The sequence below is a fragment of the Cupressus sempervirens genome, chromosome 9 (genome assembly GCF_028749045.1).
Source record: "Cupressus sempervirens isolate cs-2001-9-10 chromosome 9, ASM2874904v1, whole genome shotgun sequence".
NCBI lineage: Eukaryota > Viridiplantae > Streptophyta > Pinopsida > Cupressales > Cupressaceae > Cupressus > Cupressus sempervirens.
The window spans coordinates 523,973,457-523,986,258 of NC_143126.1; the positions used below are offsets into that span (position 1 = coordinate 523,973,457).

The 12,802-nt window shown below is 33.8% G+C and overlaps 1 non-coding gene across 1 annotated transcript; it reads right to left on the reverse strand.

Moving 5' to 3' along the window:
• Positions 1–8,286: 8,286 nt before the first annotated feature.
• On the reverse strand, positions 8,287–8,605 carry LOC149539655 (signal recognition particle RNA). Its single transcript, XR_016356617.1, has one exon.
• Between the last annotated feature and the right edge of the window lie 4,197 nt (positions 8,606–12,802).

Genomic DNA, 12,802 nt, shown 5'->3' on the forward strand with positions numbered 1-12,802 from the left:
TATAAGATTGTATAGTAAAAGAAAGGATCAATCTTTTAAGTACTTGGAAGTTGGGGTACTTTTAGGGGAAGATCATCTTCATTGCTAACAAGCAATTGATCACAATTCTTTAATGTTCTCCTACATTGAGCACAAGAACACCCAGGAATGTCCTCATCACCTCTTGCATAAAATGAATCCAATATTACAAAATTCCCCCTAAGAAGTAATAGTTCAAGAGAAATAAACACATAAAAAATGAGAGAGAAAAAGAGGAATTGACTTACCAATAGGCAATGCCACTGTATGTATTGCCGAGCCATGTGTTGCCAAATTTGTAGTTGGTAGTGCCTCTTGAGTTCTGGTCCTTGTACCAAGTGGCATAGTGAACATAGGATCAATGGTAGGAGCTAAAAAATGAGATTGTTAGAGCATAATAAAACAATATTGTTAGAGCTATTAAAAAAAAATTGTTCAAGTAAAACAAAAGTGTAGGATAGAACATGCGATGTACTTGAACCACCTGAAGTATCATCCTCTAGGGGATCACCCATTAACATCCTTACCATCCTCTGAAACAATAACACATGCAATTTATTTAATGACATAAATAAAAGAGTATACTATAAAAACTGTTATTGAACTTTTTTTATAATTAAAAACTACATTAATACTTACTAAATATGTGTGAACTAGGATCAACAACCTATTGATTGTATCTTCTGTTGTAGGAGTCCGAGGTTGAGTTAATGCCACTTTTGATAATAAAAATTCATATATCATTAATACACTTTTTCAATGCAACCACAAGATTAGTAGCTAAATTAAATTCAATAGTAAATTCAACTGGCTCATTGTGGTACAGCTCCTCGTCCTCGTGGACTACTTTTTCCTTTCCCTTGTCTTAATCAACACTCATTTGCAAGAGCAATATTATTAGCTCTATATTTAAAATCAACCCAAAATAGTGGTGAATAATAAAACATAATAAAAAAATATGCATTAACATATTTCTAGTATCTAATTTGTACAACAACAATGAGTTTTACTTGTCAAGAAGAAGAATCATCATTGTTGTGCAGATCCTGTGGGTGTTGATCCATATTGTGCCCCTGTATTTTAGAAAAAAATCATTGAGACATGTTAAAAAACATGTGTTATTATTCTAAGTTAGCAAAAAAAAAAAAAAATTAATGGTATGTTTATCTTCATTGCTTTGAGTTGATTTTAAATTTGCATAGTATGTACCACCCCATCCATGATAATGGCTTTGTTTGTGTTTATGTGATTCAAATTGTAATCAATAGGAGGCTCTTCGCCTCCATATATTTATTTTATAGCAAATACAAATATGTGATTTCCCTCACATACCTCAAATATGCAATTGGATGGCTTCTTAGTTGATGTAGGTCGTGTACTATTTATAAAACTTGCAACAATCCCTGATGCTTTTGGCCTTCTGTCAATGTATATAGCTACTATTTTACTTTGTTCACTAACTTTTTGTTGTATATAATTTACTACGAGTGCATACCTACACATACTTTTTTTTAATCTAACAATCTGCATCCAATACTCCATCAATTCAACAACCTTGTTGTAAGAGACCTCTATGCCATCCATGGAAAATAGGCCCAAACCATTTAATGAGGATGGTGTTATGTGATATATCCTCTCTGCAACACCAAAATTAGTGTTTATTGGAGGAAGTTCATTGGGGATCCATTGTTTCTATAAATGTTTGTAGCTAAAAGGTGCATTGAAGTTGCCTTTACTCTCATCATCATAAGAACATGACCCCCCTTGAGCAAGGAAAAATTTTGTTCACTTATTGAATTTATTTTTTATAATTTTACCTTGAGTCGATCTCCTTGATTTAGACATACTATATGTCTCACTTTCTTCTTCAATTCCTACATTTTCCTCGCTCGAGTAAAACAAATCTAACAAATACCTACTCGTTGGTACTTGGACTCCACAAAATAAGAGAGATAGGTGGCAACGAGAAAAATATTTTACAAATGGTAAAAGACATTAATCTCTATGGGGTGTACTGACTTATACCTGATGATCCATGAGTGTATGTGGGATGCTCATGAAAGGGCTTCATGTTTTTGCAATAGTAAATCAATAGTCTTATGCCAGCTAAATAATTCATGATACATATACTCAAAATTACATTGAATATTAGCATCACATATGAATTATAAATAGTAAAATATTTTACAAATGGTAAAAGACATTAATCTCTATGGGGTGTACTGACTTATACCTAATGATCCATGAGTGTATGTGGGATGCTCATGAAAGGGCTTCATGTTTTTGCAATAGTAAATCAATAGTCTTATGCCAGCTAAATAATTCATGATACATATACTCAAAATTACATCAAATATTAGCATCACATATGAATTATAAATAGTAAAACATTATAATCATCGTCATCATCCTCAATCATCATCCTCCTCCTCCTCATCATCATCATCGTGATCAGTAGAAGCATTATTTACATCAGGAGCATCATCTACTTAATATTTATATCTGCATATATGGTTTTGAAAGAAAAATTTGGTGTAATTAATGTGTCTATCTGAAAAATTATTGGAAATCTTGTACTTAATTTTTATATCTACACATATGGTTTTGAAAGAAAAATTTGGTGTAATTAATGTGTATATCTGCAAAAATATTGGACATGTTGCACTTGTTTATATCCGCACATATAGTTTTGAAAGATTTTTATTTGTGTATTTAAGCCTCTTCATTTTGATTTTGTTCAAGGGAATCCCATCAATAATAATAGAAAATAAGAATGCATTTTCTAAGAGTTTACAATTGTTCAACAAAATTAATGTTTTACAAGAAAATGTACTTGAAGAAATGTTAGCTTAGAAGCACGAACATGATGTTGATATTAGATCTACCTTGTTAAATCCTAATGGGTTGGACTATTATTATTTTTCCCCATCACATTTACTTTGATAGTCATGTTAGGGAGGTGATCTCACCTAGTTCATCCTCATGACTTTGAAGTCCTTAATCATGATCTTGGGTGCTCAAATTAATGCCCAAGACATTTGCGCCTTAGGGTCCTATTTGATCATCATTTGAAAGGGCCTCAATGTTGACCACAAAATATATTTCAATATTTTTAAAGATTTAGAGGTAATGTCACTCAACTCTTCACTAAAGTTATTCTTCAACATCGTTGGCTTCCATTGTTGGGCTAGCGTATGGAGCCTTTATATCCAACCATTCTTTATAAGTTTGGGGAATGCACTTCATGCCTAGCATGCAAGTGATGCATCTCCCAAATCCTTCAACTAACCTAAATCCTTGCTTCTCCCAACTGTATTGTTTCTCTATTGTTATATATTGTAGAATAGATTTTCAATTTCTTTCTCCATGTTTTTATGATGCATAGAAAAGGCCCATATCATCTTAGGATAACACTAAGGAAAGTGGTTGCACAAGAAATTACCTTCTTAAGTACCCTTGCATAATGAAATCCTCTCTCTTGAATCAATTGTTAAATATAGTGAACATGTTGATTTCAACACACTTAATCCTCTAATGCTCCACTAGATTGCACAAAATGTGAATAGCACTCTAATTAACACATAATTAGTTGCACAAGAAGATAGTTATCAAACTAGTATTATTTATTCATCATTTTATCCATAATTAGTCACCACAATTAAAACTAAAGCCTATTACCTCACCTATAATTGGATTTAATATATCTGATTTAAATGTATGTTTAGTAGCTCCAAAGACAAAAACAACATTAATTTAAAAATTGTTATGACATTATAATAATTTACATAAATGGAAACAAACTTAATCTCTTCATACACATAGATGGAAAAAAAAAAAAAAAAATCCTAGTCTGTATCAACAAATAAAATTTACATGAGCAATATGTATAATTTACCGACCTTTTAATTATAGATGCACTCTTAAATCAACAACAACAATTACATACATTAATTTAGTATTAGTGTGCAATCCATGTCCAAAGAGGATTTATTAGTACTTACTACAACTTCCACCAATCCATGCAAATTGGAAAAGCAACAAACTCTCACAACATTCACTTCAAATATATCATTAGGGCTTAAAAACAATAATCTCTAGTATCAAACAAGAAGCTAAAACCTTAGGACCTATAATGGAAAATTCAACCCCAAAGTATAGCTTCAATAGCAATGCAAGTGATAACCCATGTGATGTTCTACAAATATCAAGAAAATGAGTGCAAGCTTGAGTGCCAATATTGAGGGAAATGAGTGGCACAATTTTCACGGACTTGATTTAATAAAGTAAAAATGTGGAATAGAAATAAGTATTCCAATTCCACCTATTTCGGTGAAATTGAGATACCCATTTTTTGGGGCATAAATGGAATACATATTCCTATTGTATGCTTATTCCCAATTCCTAACTGTTGCACCCAAATGGAGAATTCAGAGATTTCAAGAATAGACAGATGTCTATTCCAGCCATATTCCTATAACCAAATGGGCCCTAAGTAAAATGATGTGGAGGAAAATGTTAAGGAGTATGTATGCAGCTAGATCATTTTTGGTAAAGCTTATTGTTTGTTTTATTGTACTTAATCTAATGACAGTTCTACAGGAATTTTTAATCAACCTAGCTAATCAACAACTAGACCAATTTAACTGGGTTATGGCTTGTTTCTTTCTTAAAATATTTGCTATGATTTTTTTTTGTAAAATCTCTTGCAAACTCTACCCATTTTTCATGGTCTACATTATATTTGTGTAGGATCTTGAGGTAAGTCACTTAGCACAAGTTGAGTGAGTTTTATAGTTCTATTATTTGGATGCTGGAATATGTACCTAATCTGATGATAGTTCTATAGGAATTTGTAATCAACCCAGCTAATCAACAACTAGACCAACTCAACTAGGCTATGGCTTATTTCTTTCTAAAAATATTTGCTATGATATATTTTTGTAAAATTTCTTATGAACTATGGCCGTTTTTCGTGGTTTGCATTATTTTGAGTAGGATCTTGAGATAAGTCACTTAGCAAGGGTTGAGTGAGTTTTATTGTTTTATTATTTGAATTCTAGAATATGTACCTAATCTAATGATAGTTCTACAGGATTTGTAATCAACCTTGCTAATCAACAACTAGACCAATTCAACTGTGTTATGGCTTGTTTCTTTCTAAAAATATCTGCTATGATATATTTTTGTAAAATTTCTTGCGAACTCTGCCCATTTTTCATGGTCTGCATTATTTTTCTGCAAGATCTTGAGGTAAGTCACTTAACACAGGTTGAGTAAGTTTTATTGTTTTATTATTTGAATTCTCAAATATGTACCTAATTTGATGACAGTTCTACAAGAATTTGTAATCAACCCAGCTAATTAGAAACTAGACCGATTCAACTAGGTTATGGCTTGCTTCTTTCTAAAAATATTTGCTATCATATATTTTTGTAATTTTTTTTGCAAACTCAACCCACTTTTCATGGTCTGTGTTATTTTTGTGCAGAATCTTGAGGTAAGTCACTTAGCATGGGTTGAGTGAATTTTATTGTTTTATTATTCAAATTTTGGAATATGTACCTAATCTGATGACAATTCTACATGAATTTGTAATCAACCTTGCTAATCAGCAACTAGACCGATTCAACTGTGTTATGGCTTGTTTCTTTCTAAAAATATCTGCTATGATATGTTTTTGTAAAACTTGTGAACTCTACCCATTTCCTGGTCTGCATTATTTTAGTGCAGGGTCTTGAGGTAAGTCACTTAGCACGGGTTGAGTGAGTTTTATTGTTTTATTATTTGAATTCTGGAATATGTAAATAATCTAATGACAGTTCTATAGGAATTTGTAATCAACCTAGCTAATCAACAACTAGACCAATTCAATTGTCTTATGGCTTGTTTCTTTCTAAAAATATCTGGTATGATATGTTTTTGTAAAATTCTTGCAAACTCTGCCCATTTTTATGGTCTGCATTATTTTTGTGCACAATCTTGAGGTAAGTCACTTAGCATGGGTTGAGTGAGTTTTATTGTTTTATTATTTTGATTCTAGAATATGTATGCTATTAGATCATTTTTTCTATTGTGAGATAATATGTAATAAGCACCTTAGATGAGATATATCTAACTATATAAACGGATACATGTTTAGAAGGAAATATAAAGACATACATGTTTACAAGGAAAAAGAAAAAAATGTTTACATGCGTAACTCTTCTTGCCCCTTGAAGAAAATTGCAGAGAAAGGGTACGTAGATCACAAGGGCACGACACAACAAAAAAATTGTAGAGCAAGGGCACAACATGACAATGAAATCGCAAAGCAACAACGCACCATGATAATGAAATCATAAAGCAAGGGCACGTCAACAAAATGTAGAGATCACAAAGGCACAACAACCAAATGCACTGATCACAAGGGCACAACAATGTTCACAGCTCTCCACCCTCATTCAGAGCTCTCCACCTCTTTCATGCACATCTCTCCACAATCAAAACAAATAGAAAATGATGTATTTTGTGTTTTCTTTTTTTATTTATGCTCACGGGGGCATCGTAAGTGCGACTCCACCGTCACCATTGCGATGATGTTGGGGAGAATTGAAAAAAAAAATGAAAATCAACATAAATTACACCATCGTCACAATTTGACCCCAAATATTGCAGTGATTCAAGGAATCTCATACAGAAAATCAAAGTTACAGATCAAAGATCGACTACTGGTTCATCCTAATAGGTGCATCAATCAAATCCTCTAACAAGGTGGACTTAACAGTCTTATGCTAAATCTCCTAAGAGAGTGCATACTTCATTGTATGCTTGTAAAATCCTTTCACAAGGTGGAATAATAGTCCTTATTGCTCCTAACAGGTCAAGTCATCAGAAGTATGCACTCTATTAGGAATATGGACAATGTTTCTGCATTCAGTTGTATAAATATTTTTGCATCAACATTTCAGATCACACTTCGTGATCCATCACTAGAATAAGAGAAAGAGAACATCATGGATCATAGAGTGTGATCTAAAACATTGATGCAAAAACATTTAAACAACTGAATCTAGAAATATTCTAAGAATTTATCTATGGATTGTGGAAATCTGCCCTCTCCTATCAATGAAAATTTTATTTTTTCTCCTCATTTTGGTGAACCAATGATTTCAAATCCACCTAGTGCTTTGCCCTACAAATGCACTCTCAATGATTGAATTATATTGAGCTCTATGAAGGTGAAGAAGATTTTATTAAATTGAACTGAACACTATGAAGGTGAAGAAGATTAGATTAAATTGTATTGAGCATATAAAGGTGAAGAAGATTATATTAAATTATATTGAGCACTATGAAGGTGAAGAAGATTAATTCTTTGAAGAAAAGAAAACTTAAAGATAATTTTGGTTTCAATAAATTTGCTAAATTTATTTATACACTAACATCCACTCACACTCTATCATTACAAGAATCATATACTATTATGGCTAGGATATGGTGATAGATCCCATGGCTCTTGAAAGGAACCCATTAAAAAAAATTGTGACAAAATATTTGCTACTTAATTTAAAGCGTCCTTCAACTAAATAATTAGTCTAAACACAATAAGGATTATATTTATATTCTAACTTTAATATCATATAGAACCTATGGTATGAAGAGAAATTTGGAAAAGTTCATTTCAATACTTTTATAAGAAATTTTGACTTGATATAACAAAGTAGCTTGATTCAATATTAGGAGGAAAGATCCATGAAATAAAATTGCCTTAAAAGTAGTGATTATCAATTATATACTTAAAAGCAACTAAGCCTAAGCATAAGATAACTACATAAATTGCTGGAAAAAACAATGGAACTAAAAACAAGCCTTATCATTGTAAATAATGTAAAAATCACCAATTAAAATTAAATTTCCACAATTTCCGTAAATAATTTATTAAAACATAATAAAAAGATAGCCTTTTCATTGTAAATCTTTAAAATTCACCATTTACAATCAACATTTCTGCAAATAATCTATAAAAGACAATATAAAGGAAGCCTTTTCATGACAAAGATGAACTAAAGAAAATTATTTACAGTCAAAATAAAAACAAAAATGAGGTCTAAGGAGACGTTTTATTGTAAAGGATGAAAAAGTTAATGGAAAATTAGCTCCAGATCTAATAGGAGCTAGATAGATGGAAAACTAACATGGGAAGACATCTGCCACTGATAGGAAGTAACTTCAAATGGCCTCACCTGTCCTCTTCGCATAGGAGAAAGTGGTAAAACCCTGAAAATAGCAAAAGGTGGAGGTTCGAGGATGAGCAGGCCGTGAGGATGAGTGGGAGAGAGGGGCAAGCGGCGCGTAGTCCTTCCACTGTAGGGAGCGGGAGGTAATCGTTGCTCTGTGAAACCAGCCTCACGCAGTCCCCTCCGCCCTTACGCTGCCAGACAGGAGACATCCCTCCTTCGAAGGATGGCCTGGCAACAACTCTCTACTTGGAGCAGGGCGCGCCACATTTATATGCCACGCGTTTCTCCCTCCTTCCGACCAAATCCAACCTGTTCCCCCAACTTGTGCGTCCCCGCTCGGGTTACAAGCCCACGCTACCGAGCTCGACATACGAAATTTTCAAACTCTCCATATTTAGACTTGTGGTTAATTAGTTTCCTGCTACGTGTGGGATCAATATATGTCCCTTTCAGACCATGGCTGCGTCTTTCTGCTCAACAATAAAATAAAACTACAGTCTTCTCATTTCACAAAACCATCTGTTCTCGCGTTTCCAGGGAGTAAAATCCTCACGAGAGGAGAATCGTCAATAAGCTTCATGCGCTTGAGCATTGAAGCGTGCGGTAGAATCGTTCAAGGACGCGTGGTATTACATTCGTACAAGTATTTAAGGGGGAGATTGTTGCTCGTAATACCAATAGTTGTCAACCAGGGACTGGTGGAGCATTTCTTCTTTCTCTCTCCCACTTATTATGCATAAGGCTATATATAAGATTTCGAAAACAAATGTCATGATATTTACTCCTTCAGTTGTCCCCCTAACAGTTCAAACTGTGCAAACTGTTAATTTTGTTAAGCAAGCTTCTTACTTCTAGAATGTCTATATAAATTTCATAGAAACCAAAATGAAATGAATGGTAACCTGATTTTGTTTAAAGCCTCACAGATGTATTTATTGAATTTTTTAAAAAAATCTTTCAAGAAGATGAATTATCAATAAATCTTTTCTAAAACTTCATATAAGCAAAATATGAAACTCTTAAATTTCATAAAGAGTACCATGAAGAATAATAAGTCGGTCAAGATAATGTATTTGATCATATTGATGTTGTTGAATAGGTTGAAGATGAAAACCAGAAAGATGTGTCAAAACAGTCCCTATCTTGATGGAATTATGATTTGTGTCTTGTGGAGCATCTAAACTTCAAGTAGATCCACTTTTTTGAATATTTTGACTGAGTAGACACTCCTACATCAAGAAATGCTTGTGTGAATTGTACCAACAATGAAGTCGAGAATGAAGAATAAAAATGAATTTAGCTTGCTTGATATTTGTTTTCCAGGTCGGTGTTTGGAAAGTTCAAGCAATGACCTCCACTAGGACAATAGTGTCTACATCAATCTTCTCTTTTTAGATGAACGTTTTTCTCTAGGTGAACCTAAGGAAGCTAATATGCAAAGACAATATTTGACATTTATATTTAGCATAAGTTTCTTTGCATCACAAATTATATCAAGGTTATCTAATTTGCAGATTTGTTTCTTCTTATTCAAACCTATTACTCTCAACTTGTAAATAGCTTTGTGTGACCATTTTTGAGTCCCTTGCAATAGGTATACCTATCTTATATATATCTCATGTAGAAGTTTTTTTCATGTGTTCCATTTTTTTCCTTGCCTTTAATTTATTCAATTAGTCTCTCTTGTTGTCTCTCCTTTATGACTCCTTTACCCATGGATAACACACTAATGATCTTGTTGAGACTCTAGATTCATGCTACATCCTATATAGTCTGTGTCCCCATTTATAGCCAATTATTGGCCCAATTTTTTACTAACCAAAATTTAAACTTTGGTATTCGACTCATTATCTAGCTAGTTGAATGTGTGAATGCTGTAAAAATAATTTCAAATTGGTCACACATACTTATAGTCAAAAGTTGCACCTATTTCCCCACTTGTCATGTTCTCAAGCTCAATAAACAAAGTTGCTTAAGCCGTTACAAGGTTGTGAAACAAATTCTTGATTTTTCATAGATGGTAATTTAAAGTTATGATTAAAAGTTACAAAATGAACCCAAAGTACCAAATGACGAAAAATTGAAGGGTTTCAAAATTTAGCACATGTTGTTAAATCCTTCGAAATTATTGATGGAAAGGGAAATTTATGCCTTATGGATCCTCAATAGTAACAATAACCAGTTTACTTTGCACATTCCTCCAAGTAGTCCAAATAGCCAATGTAATTTAAATGTGCTTGATTATTATTGGCAAAATTCTAAAGGGCATTTAAAATATTGACATTCTCAAGCAACTACTTCATTGACAATTTTAACAAGCTTCATAAATTCCCAGTAGTAACAAAGCTCAAACATATTGAAGTTGTTTATAATGTTGTAAAGAATAATAACTCTTCGCAATGGAGTATTGTAAATAGTAGTTTTTAAACCAACTAATGTTTCCACATTAGCTTTTCACAAATTATTTGTTAAATATGGCATCTATTAAATAATATCTCTCATTTTGACTAAAAATAATCAATTTTTTATGGTTTTCATTTTATCCAAACAATTATTTGGTAAATTACAATATTGCCCCATTTTTCATCTATACTCAATTTGGCTTGGGAGTAAGGTTTTGTTTTAAATTAGATGATAACCTAGTAATTGCATAAATTGTGTATTTAAGAACCTTACAATGAGACCAAACATTTTCATTTTTAACTCATTATATTTTGTACTTAGATTTTGATCTTGTGAAAGAAGTTAAGATGAATTACAAGTTATTGTCAACCCAACCACATCATTTGAGATTAATTCTATAAATATATGAGATAGCAACAATATCAAAATCAAACACGTTCCAATAACTATATCCTACTTGTATTACACCGCTTTGCAACTCGTTACCGCTCAGATTTGAATTTTGAATTTGTTCATGGCAGGCCCCAGGCCTCCAGATCCTCCACCCTACTCAGATCTTTAGATGGTGCTAGCTTTGCATAGGGATTTGGATGACAAGACAAAGGTTGGTAGGTCCTTGGGTGATGTTGGGAAGTCTTTCTCCGACACTGTGGTTTTGGGTAATGGGGGACCTGCTAGTTGTCCACTAGATGGAGATCAAAAGTTGATAGATGGGACATTGAGAGGCTAGAAGAATGCACTTGTGGGCTCTTTGGTGGCAAATTTTTCAATGGAGGGTCCCAAGATTACTCATGGCATAGATGGGCCAGTGATCTCCCTCCCCTATACCTTGGTGGACAATGTTACCTCTAGTCTAAAACTTTTTGTTGTGGGCAGATTCGTAGGCTTTATACCTACAATCAAGATGGTTCATAAATGGGTGAGTCAGAAATGAAAAATTAGGGGTAGTGTGGGTGTTTTAGCAATGTCAAGTGGCCTCTTCTCTTTTAAATTTACGTTGGAGGAAGATATCAACCTCATACTCTCAGGAACTTGGTACTATGGGAAGCATTGTCTTGCTTTGGCAAGGTCACACCTGGGCTTTCATGCTAATGCTGAGCTCAATAAGCTAGCTCCAATCTAGGTAAAGTTACCAGGACTACCCCTTGAATTTTGAGTTGAGAAGATCCTAAGGTGGGTGGTAAATTATTTTGAGCATTTTGTTACTATGGACAAAGTAACTATGCAAAAATCACGACTGGTATATGCTAAATTCTATGTGAATGTGGCTTTGAATAGGGCCCTCCCAACTATGGTCATGCTCAAAACCAAATGGGGAGAGAAAGTTCAACCCATTGAATATGAGAATGTGGGCCTGTTCTATCAGAAATGTGGTCAATTTGGACACCTTATAGTGGACTGTAAGGCTCAAGTGTAGAAGGATAAACAAAAGGAAGGCTCCCTAGGAATTGTTGTGGAAGAGGTGGGGGAACCCTTAGATACCCTAAGCTTGGTGGAGGAGATTGTTGATGTTCAAAAAATGGAGGATAACCTGGTGCAGACTTCCCCAGGTAAAGGACCAAAGCGGGATATTATTCCTGGGGAAGTGAAAGCTTAAGTAGATAATGAGAAAATGGGTGAATATCCCTTTAGACGTGAGCTAGAGGAACTAGTTAGTTCACCAATGGGACAAATTAAGGAAGGAGAAATGATGGAGGAAGGTGAAATAGTGGTTAACCATCCTCTTCCTTGCACTCCATTAAAATAGGATAGAGAGGGACTCTAAGAACTAACAACCATAGAAGGTGCTGCCCAGGAGTGGGTATGAACCCCATAAGGATGATAAAAGCCTCTCTTGCAAAGATTGTTGCTTAAGTGATGGAAAGCATTGAGAAGGTTGAAAAAGAACTAAGCCCCAATTCACCACAGGAAGGGGATAATGGAGAATGGGAGGTTCAGAAAAGGAAGAGAAGAGGGAAAAAAAACCAGATATAGGGGCATGTGGGACAGTTGGAAGACTGACTAGCAGAGAAACTAGGACCAAACAAGCAACAAAGGACATGGCCAGTGGTAAGAAACTTACACTGGAGACTGTAACTAGAGGTAAGAAATGAAATTCCTCTCTTGGAATCTAAGGGGGTTAAATAATCTCCAGAAGTAGTATGCTCTAAAATAGTGCATAT